The sequence below is a fragment of the Schistocerca gregaria genome, chromosome X, assembly GCF_023897955.1.
Source record: "Schistocerca gregaria isolate iqSchGreg1 chromosome X, iqSchGreg1.2, whole genome shotgun sequence".
In the NCBI taxonomy this organism is placed as follows: domain Eukaryota; kingdom Metazoa; phylum Arthropoda; class Insecta; order Orthoptera; family Acrididae; genus Schistocerca; species Schistocerca gregaria.
Window position 1 is genome coordinate 866368444 of NC_064931.1, and position 18042 is coordinate 866386485.

An 18042-nucleotide genomic window follows, 5' to 3' on the forward strand; every position below is an offset into this window, starting at 1 on the left:
AAGTATTCAACCAATATGGCATGACTCCATTACTCCTGTACGAAAGTACATTCCAAAGAAGATAAAAATAAATATCGTCACGTCACCGCCAGCAAGAAAGGCCCACAAATCACACAAAGAAAAACTGATATAGAAAAATTAACAAACCAGCAAGAACAATTAACACAAATAGAATGTTTCATAGAGGAAGGAGACCTTGACAAAGCAACAGACCAAATAGAAGACCTAAAAAATTCAGTGATACAAACAATCCCCAAAACAAGGACAGCCAAAAGATGGTTCGATGCTGAATGCTACAGCAAAAGGAACACTGTTCTAAGAACCCTCCACAGACTAAGAAACCAGCATGACGAGGAAACATACAAACTTGTAGGGAAGCAGCCTACTCACGCCGTATAAAATTCACAGCAGTTTTTCCATTGTGTGCCAGCCAGTCCGCTGTAACTAGCTCTGACGTCATAAATGTTGCGCAATACTTTAAAATAAAGTAAATAACCTGCAACGTTTCTAGCATGTCGGAAGTAATACAAAATCAATACATATTGAATATCAGAGCAATAACTTTAACCATTTTCGGAATTTGGACGTTTTTCTGTAAAAATCATTGGCGCAACAGAAAAGAGCTAGAAACTTAAAAATTTATATTTAGATTCCTTTTGCATAATAATTTAGTAGAAACAGTATTCTGGATCTCACAAATTAAAATTTTAGTTGAAATTCATAATTTTCTGGTTTTTGTCTTAAAAATTAAGGAAGCAAGATGGATTAAGTAGGCGAATAAATAAGGCTAGGATGTTTAAATTTACGTAGAAGAGAGATACGCTACAATCATAAAGATGTGAGAAGTTTCAACTGAATAACTATAAAACTATAGCGATAGCGTATCTCCAAAGGGTAAGTTCAGAGCTCGTCTACTGCGTGTAGTGTAATTAAATTAATTCTCTCGCCCAAAATATTGGACTTAGCCACGTCAGACATTTATTATGATTACTTACCTGTGTGCTGATTGCACATTTAAATTGAGAGCTTCATTGGCCATCAGCAGAGGAAGCAATGATTTATTTAATAACTTAAAGTGGTGCATTACTAGCCCAGCGGCTAGTTGGGACAGCGAATTTAATCAAGCGTTGCCTTAGCCGTCCGCACCGCGGCTTTATATATAAGAACGAAGGCCCCGATTCCGAGCTGGGATGCCGCGGTTGAAGGACGTGCGTTCAGATGCGACGGGTGCAGCGGATCGCTGTCCGTCGGCGGCCCCATCCGACCCCTCACCTACAACGACTACGAACACGACTGGGTCTGCAAAAAGGATGAAGACAGCCGCAGCCGGCGATGTTATTACATTGCCGATAACCACCGTCTGCACCTCCACTATCACCACCACAACCATCACATCCACAGTCATCTGCCCCTCCCCTGCCACTCCCGGTCGCAGCTTCATTGATGCAGCCGTCAATGAAGCTGCACCTAGGGCCAGGAATAGGGAAATCTGTGCATCAGGGCCCCCTTGACGTGGGACAAGCCCGCGTGCGCCGCGCTCTAGATCCCGCTCCCCCCTCCCCCCACCAGACCGCCACTCGACATGCCGGACATACAGGACGCTGTATGCGTCCCACAACCGCTTCCGGCACCTCAATAAGACCTCGCGTCGTCGCTGATGTCCGACGAAGACATACAGGAGAGGCTACAAGAGCAACTGATTGCCCTCCGTGATGCCGCAGAGGAGAGAGGCCAGCAGGTCGACAGTGTTCGGCTTCAGGCCCTCCTCTACCCCAACATGACTGTCGCGGCCGACAACAGGGATGACGGGAGCGTGATGGAGATTGATGACGACCATCGGCGCCCGGTTTCTGAGCGTCGGAAGCGGCAGTTAGCCTCGTCCTCCGACTCTGAGGCCACTCAGCCGAACGCGGGCAGTCCAAGAAGAAAAAGGACATTGTTGATGCGGAAGGTTTCCAGGTGCCGCGTAAAACGGCACCCCGTCGTCAACTGGCCACGACTGCGACGGACATACCCGTCCACAAATCATTCGCGGCCATTGATGGTGCCGCAGGCACCCCACAACCAAACTCCCCTCCCCCACCACCCTCATCCACCCTCCCTGTCCCCCCACCCATCAACATAACATTTTCTGGCCACATCAAGGAACTTGAAGATATTCTTGTTTCCAACACTGATTTCCCCTTCAAATTCAAATCGTCAGGCGACAATCGTTTCAAACTATATGTCCAGTCACGCGCCGACCTAGCTAAGACTCTCATTATCCTTAAAAAGTTCAACATAGAATACTTCAGCCCCCCCCCCCCCCAAATCAGGTCCTGCCGCCTCCGGGTAGTCGTCAGGGGGCTTCCAATGCAATACTCTGATGACGACCTGAGGACGGCCCTAACATCGTTGAACATCACCCTCACCGTCATATCCAGATTTATTTCCCCTCAAACCCATCGCCCCACACCACTTTTCTTCGTCTCCACCCCTGACACGCCGGAGAACCGCCGCCTCCCGACCCTCACTCTCCTGAATCAAGTTAGCACGATGATGGAGAAACCGCGCTCCAGGAGGATGACCCTGGTATGCTATCGCTGCCAAAGACTGGCGCACTTTGCGGGTGACTGCACCCGTGAGGTGCGTTGCGGTAAGTGTGCCAGTGGTCACGCCTCCTTGGACTGCTCTAAACCCCAAGATCCCCCCCCCCCCACCTGTGCCCGCTGTGGTGGGAATCACACGGGCAGCTACATAGGCTGCCCAAAAATCAAGTTGTTTAGGGCAAGTCAGAATCGATTTGCAAGGCCATCGGCGGCGACCCGTGGGGGCACCAGTTACTCTGGTGCCCTGGTGGGATTGGCGCGGCGGGCTTACCCCCAACATGCGTCTCGCTCCCATCCTGCACCCCTGGGCTCCTACCCACCCCCACTCCTCTCCATCCCCATCCCACCCCCCCAACAGCCTTCCCTCAACTCCCCACCCAGCAGGTGTCAAGCACTGCTTCCCCCTCCCCACACTGGGTGTCATGCTCCGCTGTTCCTTCCCCATCTCACCAGCAGGCGTTACACACTGCTGCCCCTTCCCCACCGCGGTACAATCCCATCAGCACCCTCTCCCCCCCCACCCTCTGTTCTCACCCACCTCGGTGACCTCATCAACAATGTTGTTGAGGCACTGACCTTGGCAATCGCCACCACATTCAACTCCCTCCTCCAAACCATCCCAATGCCAACTTGCCACTGCCCTCTCCCAATCCATGTCCCCCATCACCACCACCACTCCCATTCCAACCAGTCATGGCTGTTAGACATCACAGACTGACAACCATGATCTGGAACGCCAATGGTCTCCCCAAACAACAGGGCGAGTTCCGACAATTCCTCCTTGATGAGGGGGTTGATATTTGCCTTGTTGCTGAGATGCACCTCAAACCTTTTGTCCGTGTGGCGAACTACTCCTGCTACAGGACAGACAGGCCCACTGCCTACAGTGGCACAGCTGTGTACATGTGTAACTCTCTCCGCCACCACCCCATTCCCCTCCCCAACTTAACACTGTGGAAGCCACTGGCGTTGTTGTCCACATGGTGAGGGGTCCCATCACGTTCGTAGCTCTTTATAGACCACCTTGAGGCCTTCTTGAAACACCAGACTATGAAGCATTGCTGTCGCTCGGCAACGACGTCTTCGTTGGCGGTGACTTCAATGCCAAACATGCTGCCTGGAACAGTAGGCTAACAAACACATCTGGTCGTTGACTTCTCGGGGTTGCTGAGCGGCACCATGCCCGCACCATCAGTCCGCACGACCCCACCATATACCCCACTGGAGGACGTCCCCTAGATGTCTTAAACATTGCAGTGGTGAAGGGTCTACCCCACCCATCACTGCAGCCACCCACATCATTCTAGCCTCTGACCACCGGCCAGTCATCTGTTCCATCGGTCTTGTTGGAACCACGACCGCGCTGAGTGAATTCCTGAACATCTGCGGTATTGACTGGCAGTCCTACCAGCGACAGGTCGAAGCAGCCCTACCCACTATCCCTGCTGCTGATCAAACTGACGCAGATCACACCCTCATACATCTCACTACCATAGCCCTAGATGCTGCAGTAGCAGCGAACCCTCACCGTCCACACCGGCCCCCAGACCATATGCGTCCACTCCCCCCACATCCTTGCTCTTATCACAGAGAAAAACCGGACCACCTCTCACTCGGAATCCAGCAAACCAAGCGCCTCATCAATAGATTACAGCGCAAAATCAAGGCTGCGGTGCAAGACCACTGCAATCGGCCATGGGAGAACAAAATCTCTGCCATTCACCTGAGTGACCCATCTGCTTGGCAGCTCACAAAAAGCCTTCTGAGATGAGAGCAACGGATCCGCCCCCTACAGGTCGGCAATGATTTTGTGTCCGAACCAGACGCCAAGGCTAATGCCTTGGCAATTGTCTTCATGCACAGCTTCACCCCGGTCAATGACCCCTTTGACCCTGACCATATCTGCCTGGTAACGGCATGCCTCCCACAACTCCTTGCCGTCCAGGACCCTGAGGATGAAATCACCCCATCAATGAAGAGGAGGTTGAACTGCAATTGCGGTACCTCAAATCCAGGAAATCTGGTGGCCCTGATATGCTGATGAATGCCCTCCTCAATCAGCTACCCCCAGCTTCTATTCCCATCCTGACGGCCACCTTCAACAACATCCTCACAACCAGGCAATATCCCACCGCCTGGAAACATGCTGAAGTGGTCACCATCCCCAAGGCTGGGAAGGATCTTCGTTCCCCTGCCAGCTACCGCCCCATCAGCCTCTTGCCCGCCATCTCCAAGGTGTTCGAGAGGCTGTACCTTAAACGACTGCTCATCCACATTGCCTGAGAACGAGTCGTCTCTGATGAGCAGGTTGGCTACAGGCAGGGACACGCAACCACTCACCAACTCCTGCGCCTTGTAGAAGAGGCACTGGACGCCATAGAACATAGGGAGTACTTTGGGGCCATACTCCTCGCCGTATCCAGAGCGTTTGACTGTCTACAAATTATTTTCCCTCATCTTTCCAGTGTCCCCAGCTAATAGCCACATACCTGGAAGGTCGCACCTTCCACGTTAGGATCCCTGACGGGAAATCTACACGACGACGCATTAGGGCAGGAGTACCACAAGGCAGCATACTTGGGCCGCTACTCTACTTCCTCTTCACAGCCGATCTGCCCTCTGCGCCGAGGGTACATTTAGCTCTCTACGAAGATGATACTGCACTCTTCTCTCGTTCTCGGAGTGCGGCAGGTCTACAACAGCGGTTCTAGGGGGCTACTGATTCCCTAACCAATTGGGCTAGGACCTGGCGTCTGGCATTTAATCCTTCCTAAACTCAAGTCCTTATCATCTGCCGACGCCATATTCCCATTTGGCTCCCTCAGATGACGGTCCTTGGTACCCCAGTCCCCTGGACTCGTACTGCGAAGTACTTGGGTGTTACCCTGGACCAACGCCTCACCTGGCGCCCTCACATCGATGACGTGCGTCGTAAGGCAATGGGGCGGCTATGCCTGCTCTACCCTCTCATCAATCCAACCTCTTCTCTCCGCACACACCTTGCTGTTCGATGGTACACCTCCCTTGTCCGTCCTATCCTTGAATACGCGGATGTGGTGTGGGGCAATGCTGCCCCCACCCACCTCCGCCGACTCCAAAACGTCCAGAATCGGGCTCTCTGGCGTGCCCTCCACCTCTTCTTCGACTTTCCAACCCAAGAGCTTCACAACCTGGCCGAGATGCCGCTCCTTCGTACCCACATCCTCTCTGCAGCCAATTCCTTCTACCAACAAACCCATCACTCTCCTAATCCCTTAATCCTCTCCCTGGGTACCCGCGTTCACCGTCTAGCCACCACTCGATGGCCTGACCTTCTATTCCGCCCCCTATGACTTAGCATGCACAAGCCACCTCATCTCATGTCAACTACTCTCCCTCACATCATCGATCATTCCCCAACATGACATGTCATTCACCCCCCAAGCATGCCACCCCCCTTCCACCCAGACTGTCCCCAATGTTGGCCTAATCACGACAGGCCCTTCCTCTTTCCACTTCTTCATCCATCACCCACTGACTTCTTTCTCTTCCCCCTCCCCCATCTCACCACTTCAAGATTGTCTGCCACCACCATCAAGACGCCGCTATAAAGAAGAACTGGCCAGGATAATGGCCTTTCGCTTTCACTAACTCTCACTATTCCTCCTTCTCTCCTTTATTCTACACTCCTGGAAATGGAAAAAAGAACACATTGACACCGGTGTGTCAGACCCACCATACTTGCTCCGGACACTGCGAAAGGGCTGTACAAGCAATGATCACACGCTCGGCACAGCGGACACACCAGGAACCGCGGTGTTGGCCGTCGAATGGCGCTAGCTGTGCAGCATTTGTGCACCGCCGCCGTCAGTGTCAGCCAGTTTGCCGTGGCATACGGAGCTCCATCGCAGTCTTTAACACTGGTAGCATGCCGCGTGGGGCGTGAGGTCTCCACAGTACATCGATGTTGTCGCCAGTGGTCGGCGGAAGATGCACGTGCCCGTCGACTTGGGACCGGACCGCAGCGACGCACGGATGCACGCCAAGACCGTAGGATCCTACGCAGTGCCGTAGGGGACCACACCGCCACTTCCCAGCAAATTTGGGACACTGTTGCTCCTGGGGTATCGGCGAGGAACATTCGCAACCGTCTCCATGAAGCTGGGCTACGGTCCCGCACACCATTAGGCCGTCTTCCGCTCACGCCCCAACATAGTGCAGCCCGCCTCCAGTGGTGTCGCGACAGGCGTGAATGGAGGGACGAATGGAGACGTGTCGTCTTCAGCGATGAGAGTCGCTTCTGCCTTGGTGCCAATGATGGTCGTATGCGTGTTTGGCGCCGTGCAGGTGAGCGCCACAATCAGGACTGCATACGACCGAGGCACACAGGGCCAACACCCGGCATCATGGTGTGGGGAGCGATCTCCTACACTGGCCGTACACCTCTGGTGATCGTCGAGGGGACACTGAATAGTGCACGGTACATCCAAACTGTCATCGAACCCATCATTCTACCATTCCTAGACCGGCAAGGGAACTTGCTGTTCCAACAGGACAAGGCACGTCCGCATGTATCCCGTGCCACCCAACGTGCTCTGGAAGGTGTAAGTCAACTACCCTGGCCAGCAAGATCTCTGGATCTGTCCCCCATTGAGCATGTTTGGGACTGGATAAAGCGTCGTCTCACGCGGTCTGCACGTCCAGCACGAATGCTGGTCCAACTGAGGCGCCAGGTGGAAATGGCATGGCAAGCCGTTCCACAGGACTACATCCAGCATCTCTACGATCGTCTCCATGGGAGAATAACAGCCTGCATTGCTGCGAAAGGTGGATATACACTGTACTTGTGCCGACATTGTGCATGCTCTGTTGCCTGTGTCTATGTGCCTGTGGTTCTGTCAGTGTGATCATGTGATGTATCTGACCAAAGGAATGTGTCAATAAAGTTTCTCCTTCCTGGGACAATGAATTCACGGTGTTCTTGTTTCAATTTCCAGGAGTGTATAATTTAATCATAATCCCCAGCTAGTCAATGGGCCGTTCTTTTTCCCCCACTCTTCTGTGTCCCTTCCACTGTCCTGTCTTCTTTAGAAAAAAAAAATTATGGCCAGTCAATTGGGCCGTTCGTTTTCCCATTTCTTCCACTATTTATCTGGCTATTCTTTCAACAAAAAAAAAAAAAAAAAAAAAAAAAAAAAAAAAAAAAAAAAAGGCACAAAAGTCAAGCAACCATCAAACCGTCATGACATCCCACATCAATCTTCATGTAAGAAGGAGAAGCGTCTTAGTTGCGCTAAAACGTCGACCACAGCAGAGGGTTCAACCCTCAGTATATGTGCCCTGCGCGAAATAAGGCCCAGTTCTCTCCAGACGCAGATTAGCGCACCACCTGTGCTGGGAGTCGCGTCACGTCGGTATCGTTGCTAGAAACTGCCTCGGATGCCTTAATAAGTTACTCGGGATACGCGTAACCAAGAAATGATTTTCGAGTGAAGTGTTAATTCTGGGATGACTTTGATGATCTATCGTATGTCGTATTTTCACGTGCCGCCGCGGGACAGACATTCTACCATTATTTAGTGTGGCGTTTGATGAACATTATCATCAAATTATGGCGAGCATTCACTTAAACTTTTAATTTGTACAGTTATAGTTGCATCAGCGCATTAGACTCTGAACTGCTCTGGTAGTTGGATTGTGTGGATTCTTTTTGTTCTGTGACTTTCAGAATATAGTGAACGTTTTTGAAAGAATAATTTTTGATTATGAATCCTAGACAATCTCCTAATTCCTCAGAGCTATAAACTGTAGCTATAAGTGTATTTCTCAGCTGAAGTGGGCGCTATGAATTCCAATTACAGGCTTCACGTTTTGCTAATCACTTTCTGGTTGTCAATATTGTAGTTAGAGAGCCAGTGTTGAGAACGGCAAACAACAGCATTAAATAAATCATAGGAACATTTTAATAACAAATATTTCCATACGCCGCCCCACATATGGTGCATCGGCCGGGAAACAAACAGAGTAAAAGTGAAAGTGATTTTTAAATATTCGGAGACGGGAGTGAAACGCGACACGCAACTGAGCAATGGAACAGTGATAGACAGTGTTACGTGTGCATGTGGACGACGCAATTGGATTAACAACGCATCTGGGTTGACGCAGCTGGCACTGAGTCTAGCGGCGCTGCCGGCATCGAGAGACGCCAGTTTCGCCTCACCGCAGCAACCGGAGCCGCGCCTGCAGTTGCGGGCCACGCACACACACAGCAGCCGTCCAAGTGCCGTCTGCAGTTCAACGCGCCGCGTCGCATCAGTAATCCTGGTACGCCGCTCCGGCAACGCCATACGTCGTGCAGAAGGAACTAAGTTAAGTGAAAAGCTGTTAAAACTTTTACTAACCTGCACTAAAAGACTGTCGGCGATGGAACTGCCAGAAGAAACCGAGGTTAAACTTAAATTAGAACCTATGTCTGTTGAGGGAACTGTAAATCCAGACAACGGTTCAAGTGTAAATATGTATGAAAATAGTAATGTTAAAGTGAAATATGAAGTATTGTCCCCTGACAGTAGTGTGAAAAGGGGCAATGATTCAATAATAGAGACCCCTGTAGTAAAGCAGAAATCAGAAATTGTTAATTTATTGGATGATAGTTTCTCTGATGAATTAAAAATGAAACAGTCATCAGAGGTGGTAGAGTTTAAACAGGAGAAATTAGATATAACTGATCGATCAGAAGTTTCATTTAGTTTTGATGATTCTGGAGTTGGAGCTAGTTTTTCGTCACCTGAGTGTAATAAAAAGCCAGCTAGTGAGCAACACAAAGATACTGGGGCTGTGGATTTAAATGTTATATTACAAGCATCAGCGGCCAGTAATGCAAAAATGTCAGCCAGTAATGCTAGAATGACAGCTGAATTAAAGTCTGAAATAAGTGAACAGGTCAAAAGCAGTAATGCTGAATTGAAGTATGAGATTGTGACCAGCCAAACTAATTTTAATAAACGGTTTGAGGCAATGGACAATAAATTAGACTTCAATAAAGCTGAATTAGAAACTTTCTTCAAGGCTGGTTGCAATAAGTTGAAAGAGGATCTGGATAGTTTAAATTATAAAACTGATTACAACCATGAGGATATTAAGAAAAAGGTTGCTCAACAGTTATCTGAGATGAATAAAACAGTAAAATCCGAAGTTGCTGAGATTCGCAAAGACTTCCAAATGGAAGATGCGAAGCTGGAGCACAAGTTAACAGAAAAGATAGAGGCGGAATCTGAACTGTGCTCAGATAGGTTTAAAGACGTTAATATAAAAGTAAACATATGTCAGGCAGAAGTAGATGCTATCAAAACTGGTACTACTCATATTGTGCAAAGAGTAGATAATGTTGAAATGAGAGTAGAAAATATTAGTACTAACATTGCTAACATGGAGGGTAAAGTAGCTTCTGTAACTTCTGGTAATGGTAGTATGCAACAAGTTGTAGCTGCAAACGCCGCTTTTATCGGGTGTCGGCAGTTCTTGCGGTTCGACCCAGATAAAAATATCCACCCGCTAGATTTCTGGAACGATTTTGAAGATGTGATTCCGCTAACTTGGTCTGAACGAGAGAAAATCTCATTTATTAGAACCCATTTAGCGGGTAACACCATGCGTTGGTCAGCTGATGTTATGTTGAAGTGTAAAACATTAGCGGAATTTAAAACAGCTTTCATTAATGAGTATTGGTCTAGTAATAAGCAAAATGAAGTGTTGAGAGAATTTTCGAGTGGAAAACGCTTCAATGCAGGCAAGGAATCTATTAAAAAGTTTGCTAGATCATGGATTTCACGTTTGTCACATTTGGCGGAAAAGCTGAAATGATAATACTAGGTCTTGAAGCCAAAATGCCATGGTATTGGCAAACTAGAATTATAACTGCCCCTAGAGACAATCTTGATCGTTTCATTGAGTATTTGGAACGTGTAGAACGTGTTGCTGCCAATGAGGAGCAAGCACGTAATAACAGAAATGGTAATAACACTAGTAGTAGTTTTAAGAACGAGCAGAATGGCAATGTAAACATCAGAACAGTAGGTGTTCGCCATCCTAAGAGAGGTAGGAATTGGACAAATAATTATCAGAACCAACAATGGCATCCAAATGATAGTAATTTTGTTCCGAACAAAATTATGCAGGTAAACAACAGTGCGCAAAGCAATGCTGTGCCAGTTAACTATAATGGGAATAAAGGAAACAGTAGTAGGCCGAGGCAGGAAAACTAGTTCCCGTCTATGAGGACACTGGCGCTCACCAGGCGGTTACTTTTCCTAAGCCAGTAATTACAGTCATTGGTAAGACAGATCAGAATACTCAGACTGAACATGTGGATGAGGGGTCGGTAGCATCTAAGAATACAGCAGAAATATTAGATCACTCACAGTATTTGATAAGTGGGAAGAGAAAGAGAAGGCGCAGCAGTGTAATGGTAGGAAAGAGCTACAAAATACTGAATTGTCAGGTGAAGAAGCAGAAGAAATTCATGCTAATATTTACGATGAGGATGATGTGCTCTTATCTAAAGTGCCAGTGCAAGATGTTGATACTGTACTAATAGATTGAGGACAGGAGGTAAGTGAGAATGTAGAGGATAGCCAGTAGTTGTGACCAGTTGTCACTTGAGAAGGAACCCGACGATAATGGTGAAAGTGGTTTAGCTGTAACTAGTGTTATGCCCGGTCTGGAGACGCAGAACCGCTCAGACTACAGTAATTTGGGTCATGTTCAGCAAACTAAATGTAATGAAGTACTGCGGTGTTTCGATTTGAAATTAATAGATCGACTGGAAAAGGCAGCTGAAAATGTAGTTCAGGAAACCCCTACACACTTTGACCTAAATGTAATGAGGCCAGATGTCGATCACTTTAGTTGGAGACAGATCCAAATGGAACTATTGGATGAGTTTGAGGAACGATCTGTACAAACTAGAATAAGCCACCCTATAATAATAGTGAATATGTTGGGTATCAATGTACGTTGTCTCTTTAGACAGTGGAAGTGAGGTGAGTGCGATATCTCAGTCCTTCTTTGATGCATTACCTGTTAAAGACAAGCTTACAGTAATGAGGGTATCAGGACTAAGAATAATTGGTGCTACTGGCAAGGTGTCAAAAACGGTAAAGCAAGAAGCTTTGCTGTCTTTTGACATTAATGGTAATTTAATTGATCATCCATGCTTAATTGTAAACAATCTCAGTATTGAGGTTTTAATTGGCATACATTTCTTGTTGAAATATCAGAGTGTTTTTGACTTTGAAACAAGCCAGTTAAAAATGGTCTTACCGATAACTGGAGTAATTACGGTACCTTTTATTGATAAACATGTAGTAACTAATGATGAAACTTGGGAGCTCCCTATACGAGTTCTGAAAAATAGGAGATACTGGGACGAAGATGTTAATCTTAGTAACAGTAAGATAATCACAGAAGAAGAAGAAGCAATAATTTTGGACAAAATAGAAGTTAAATTGCAGGAAATTGATAAAATTTCAGCTAATCAGAAGGAAGAACTGAGACAGGTTTTAAAAAGGCATCATAAGGTATTTTAAAATCTACCTGGCGTCGTCAAAGGTTATGAATGTCAGTTAAAAGTGAAACCTGGCCAAGTTTTTTTCAGGAAGCCATACCAAATACATGTAGCTAGGAAGGAGGCTGTTCGAAAGGAGATACAGAGAATGCTAGAGTGGGGTGTGATTGAAAAAGCGGTCAGTAAGTACAATAATCCTCTTGTTGTTGTACCAAAAAGAGACGGGAGTGTCAGATTGGTCTTGGACGCTCGTTGGGTGAATGAAATAGTGGTTAGGGAAAGTGATAGACCGCAGAACATGGACGAGTTATTGCAAAAGTTCCGGGGAGTAAAATTCTTAACCTCTATGGACATCACGTGTGGATATTGGAATTTGCCACTGGCGGAAAGTTCAAGGAAGTACACAGGTTTCTTGTACGAAGGAGTTTGTTACCAATACCCTGTGGTACCTTTCGGACTTAATATTTCTGTTTGTGCCTTCGTACGTGTGATGTACCATGTTTTAGGACCAGCCTTAAGTAATAAAATCACAGTCTACGTAGATGATCTGTTAATAGCAACTCCTACCGGGGAGATACGAAGATAGATACGAAGCCCACACCTACTACAGTAGTACAAGTTTATATGCCAACTAGCTCTGCAGATGATGAAGAAATTGAAGAAATGTACGATGAAATAAAAGAAATTATTCAGATAGTGAAGGGAGACGAAAATTTAATAGTAATGGGTGACTGGAATTCGAGTGTAGGAAAAGGGAGAGAAGGAAACATAGTAGGTGAATATGGATTGGGGCTAAGAAATGAAAGAGGAAGCCGCCTAGTAGAATTTTGCACAGAGCACAACTTAATCATAGCTAACACTAAGGTTGTATACGTGCAAGAATCCTGGAGATACTAAAAGGTATCAGATAGATTATATAATGGTAAGACAGAGATTTAGGAACCAGGTTTTAAGTTGTAAGACATTTCCAGGGGCAGATGTGCACTCTGACCACAATCTATTGGTTATGACCTGTAGATTAAAACTGAAGAAACTGCAAAAATGTGAGAAATTAAGGAGATGGGACCTGGATAAACTGAAAGAACCAGAGGTTGTACAGAGTTTCAGAGAGAGCATAAGGGAACAATTGACAGGAATAGGGGAAAGAAATACAGTAGAAGAAGAATGGGTAGCTCTGAGGGATGTAGTAGTGAAGGCAGCAGAGGATCAAGTAGGTAAAAAGACGAGGGCTGCTAGAAATCCTTGGGTAACAGAAGAAATATTGAGTTTAACTGATGAAAGGAGAAAATATAAAAATGCAGTAAATGAAGCAGGCAAAAAGGAATACAAACGTCTCAAAAATGAGATCGACAGGAAGTGCAAAATGGCTAAACAGGGATGGCTAGAGGACAAATGTAAGGATGTAGAAGCTTATCTCACTAGGGGTAAGATAGATACTGCCTACAGGAAAATTAAAGAGACCTTTGGACAGAAGAGAACCATGTGTATGAATATCAAGAGCTCAGATGGCAGCCCAGTTCTAAGCAAAGAAGGGAAGGCAGAAAGGTGGAAGGAGTATATAGAAGGCTTATACAAGGGCGATGTACTTGAGGACAATATTATGGAAATAGAAGAGGATGTAGATGAAGACGAAATGGGAGATACGATACTGCGTGAAGAGTTTGACAGAGCACTGAAAGACCTGAGTCGAAACAAGGCCCCCGGAGTAGACAACATTCCATTAGAACTACTGACGGCCTTGGGAGAGCCAGTAATGACAAAACTCTACCAGCTGGTGAGCAAGATGTATGAGACATGCGAAATACCCTCAGACTTCAAGAAGAATATAATAATTCCAATCCCAAAGAAAGCAGGTGCTGACAGATGTGAAAATTACCGAACTATCAGTTTAATAAGCCACGGCTGCAAAATACTAACGCGAATTCTTTACAGACGAATGGAAAAACTGGTAGATGCAGACCTCGGGGAGGATCAGTTTGGATTCCGTCGAAATGTTGGAACACGTGAGGCAATACTGACCTTACGACTTATCTTAGAAGAAAGATTAAGAAAAGGCAAACCTACGTTTCTAGCATTTGTAGACTTAGAGAAAGCTTTTGACAATGTTGACTGGAATACTCTTTTTCAAATTCTAAAGGTGGCAGGGGTAAAATACAGGGAGCGAAAGGCTATTTATAATTTGTACAGAAACCAGATGGCAGTAATAAGAGTCGAGGGGCATGAAAGGGAAGCAGTGGTTGGGAAAGGAGTGAGACAGGGTTGTAGCCTCTCCCCGATGTTATTCAATCTGTATATTGAGCAAGCAGTAAAGGAAACAAAAGAAAAATTTGGAGTAGGTATTAAAATTCATGGAGACGAAGTAAAAACTTTGAGGTTCGCCGATGACATTGTAATTCTGTCAGAGACGGCAAAGGACTTGGAAGAGCAGTTGAACGGAATGGACAGTGTCTTGAAAGGAGGATATAAGATGAACATTAACAAAAGCAAAACGAGGATAATGGAATGTAGTCAAATTAAATCGGGTGATGCTGAGGGAATTAGATTAGGAAATGAGACACTTAAAGTAGTAAAGGAGTTTTGCTATTTAGGAAGTAAAATAACTGATGATGGTCGAAGTAGAGAGGATATAAAATGTAGACTGGCAATGGCGAGGAAAGCGTTTCTGAAGAAGAGAAATTTGTTAACATCGAATATAGATTTAAGTGTCAGGAAGTCATTTCTGAAAATATTTGTTTGGAGTGTAGCCATGTATGGAAGTGAAACATGGACGATAACTAGTTTGGACAAGAAGAGAATAGAAGCTTTCGAAATGTGGTGCTACAGAAGAATACTGAAGATAAGGTGGATAGATCACGTAACTAATGAGGAGGTATTGAATAGGATTGGGGAGAAGAGAAGTTTGTGGCACAACTTGACTAGAAGAAGGTATCGGTTGGTAGGACATGTTTTGAGGCATCAAGGGATCACAAATTTAGCATTGGAGGGCAGCGTGGAGGGTAAAAATCGTAGAGGGAGACCGAGAGATGAGTACACTAAGCAAATTCAAAAGGATGTAGGTTGCAGTAGGTACTGGGAGATGAAGCAGCTTGCACAGGATAGAGTAGCATGGAGAGCTGCATCAAACCAGTCTCAGGACTGAAGACAACAACAAAAACACCGGGGAAGAACACATAGTTTTATTAGAGGAAGTGTTAGAGGCTATTGAGAGAGGTGACATGAAACTAAAGATCGAAAAGACAGAGTGCGTTAAAGAGGAAATAGGTTTCTTGGGATATATGATAAGTGGAAAAGGAATTTTGCCTGACCCAGGCAAGTTAGCAGTCATTGAAAAATTTGAGGCTCCCAGAAACAAGAAGCAGTTGAGATCGATGTTCGGTCTTTTCGGTTTGTATAGGCGTTTTGTTAGTGATCAGGCTTTTAATGTGCCCTGTCTTCACCTCCTGCTGAAAAAGAATACCCCTTGGGTTTGGACAGCAGAATGCCAACAGGCGTTCGAGGTGCTTAAACAATATTTAATTAATAGTCCTATTTTACATCATCCTGATTTTGAAAAACCATTCTGTATGTCTGTTGATGCTAGTGGCTATGGTATAGCTATGGAGGTATTCCAAGTAGAAATAGAGAACGAACAAGAAGTGCACAAGACTATAGCTTTCGCAAGTCGATCTTTACAGGCAGCAGAGAGAAATTATGGCATCTCAGAACTGGAAGCGTTGGCAATTGTTTTTGGGGTACAGAAATTTGAGCAGTATCTATTAGGACACAAGATAATTGTTTACAGTGACCATAAGGCGTTGACCTTTTTAAAGACCTGTAAGTTGAGCAATTCTCGTTTGGTAAGATGGTCATTGTATCTCCAGCAGTTTGAGTTATTTAAGTTATTTAAGGGAAAGATAATTTGGTAGCTGATGGGTTATCTAGAAGTGCGGAGCTCTGTGATAACGCGGGAATTACAGCTACAGACCTAAGTGAAGTACGAATGTTTGCGTTGCACGAAGTAAAGGAAGAAAGTGCATTAAAGAGGGTGATTAAGAACTTGAGAAGTGAGCAGAATGCAGATGACCAGCTGAAATTAGTAAAGAGCTATTTGGGAGATGCGAACTGTCATAAGGTTTCGCAATACTACTGTCTGCATAAAGGTATTCTGTTTAGGAGGAAAAAGGTAGGTGTTTCTGAGTGGAAGCTATGCTTTCCCTCACAACATGTAGACTTACTAATCGACTATGTTCACCTGAGGTATGGGCACTATGGTGCAAAGAAGTTGATTGCAAAGTTAAAAGAGAAAGTTGTGTTTGACAACATGTACCGCCATGTTGCCAAGCGTCTAGCATCTTGTGTAGTGTGCCAGAAAGTCCGTGCTGCTAACACCAGAATACAAGGGGATATGCATTCAGTAGAGTCAACTGAAACGCTAGAATTACTGGCTTGTGATTTGTTTGGCCCTCTTCCTGCTTCGAGAGGTGGGTGCACCCATGATTTTGTTGTTGTGGATGGATTTAGTAAATATGTTAAGCTATACCCAATTAAAAGAGCAAATGCAAAAAAGTTGGTAGAAAAGTAAGAAAAAGATTTCTTCGTGAACGTTGGCGTTCCGAAGAATTTGCTGTCCGACAATGGGCCTCAATTTACTTCTGATAGATTTAAAGAATGTCTGAATAATGCCGGAGTGAAACATCTGAAAATATCTGCTTATATCCCCCAAGGAAATATGAGTGAACGTATTATGAGAGAATTGAATAGACTTTGCAGGACTTATTGTGCTCGGAAACACTCAAGTTGGGCAGAGCACATCAAGTATTTTGGGAATGTAATTAACAACTTAAGGCATGATGCAACTGGTTTTGCGCCTTGCGAATTGATGTTTGTCCAAGAACCGCACAATGTGATTGCAGATATGGTACAATTTCCTATTCTAACGCAAATATCCACAGACGAAAAGAAGTTAAAGGCTAGGGCAAATATAAGAAAAAGAGCATTTGAAAGGAAGAAGCGTCATGACGCAAAATCTGTACCCACTAGTTTTGAAATAGGTCAGTTAGTCCTTGTCAAAACCAAGGAAAAATCAAAGAAAATAAATGCAGAAACAAAGTTATTCATGTTCGTATACCAAGGACCTTTCAGGACCATAGGAAAACCACATGCCAATGCATATAGGCTAGAGTACCCTAAAAGTAAAAAGATATTAGGTCTCAGGTACGTGATCGACCTAAAGAAGTTCATAGGTAGTGAATGATTTCTGTAGGGAGGAGGTTGTTCTGTAACCTCTACACAGTGTGGCAGCTGTGCAGTCCCAGCTGTGTGGGATCTTCTTTCCTTTTCAGATCTCACTCATTCTTCATATTTTCTATCCGCCTTAAATTTCGACTTCTTCTTCCCAAAATATTAAATTTTCCGTTATGGTTATGAAGCCAATAATAAACTAATCAATTCTGTAGGGAGGATATTGTTCTGTAAACTCCACACAATGTGGCAGCTGTGCAGTCCCAGCTGTGTGAGATCTTCTTTCCTTTTCAGATCTCACTCATTCTTCATCTTTCCTATCCACCAAAATTTCGGCTCTTGCTCTCAGATACTAAAATCTTCCGGTATGACTATCAAGCCAGCATTAAGCTAATGAATTCTGTAGGGAGGAGGTTGTTCTGTAACCTCTACACAGTGTGGCAGCTGTACAGCCCTAGCTGTGTGGGATCTTCTTTCCTTTTCAGATCTCACTCATTCTTCATCTTTTCTATCCACCTAAAATTTCGACTTCTTCTTCCCAAAATATTAAATTTTCCATTATGGTTATGAAGCCAATAATAAACATGAATTCTGTAGGGAGGAGATTGCTCTGTAAACTCTACACAGTGTAGCAGCTGTGCAGTCCCAGCTGTGTGAGATCTTCTTTCCTTTTCAGATCTCACTCATTCT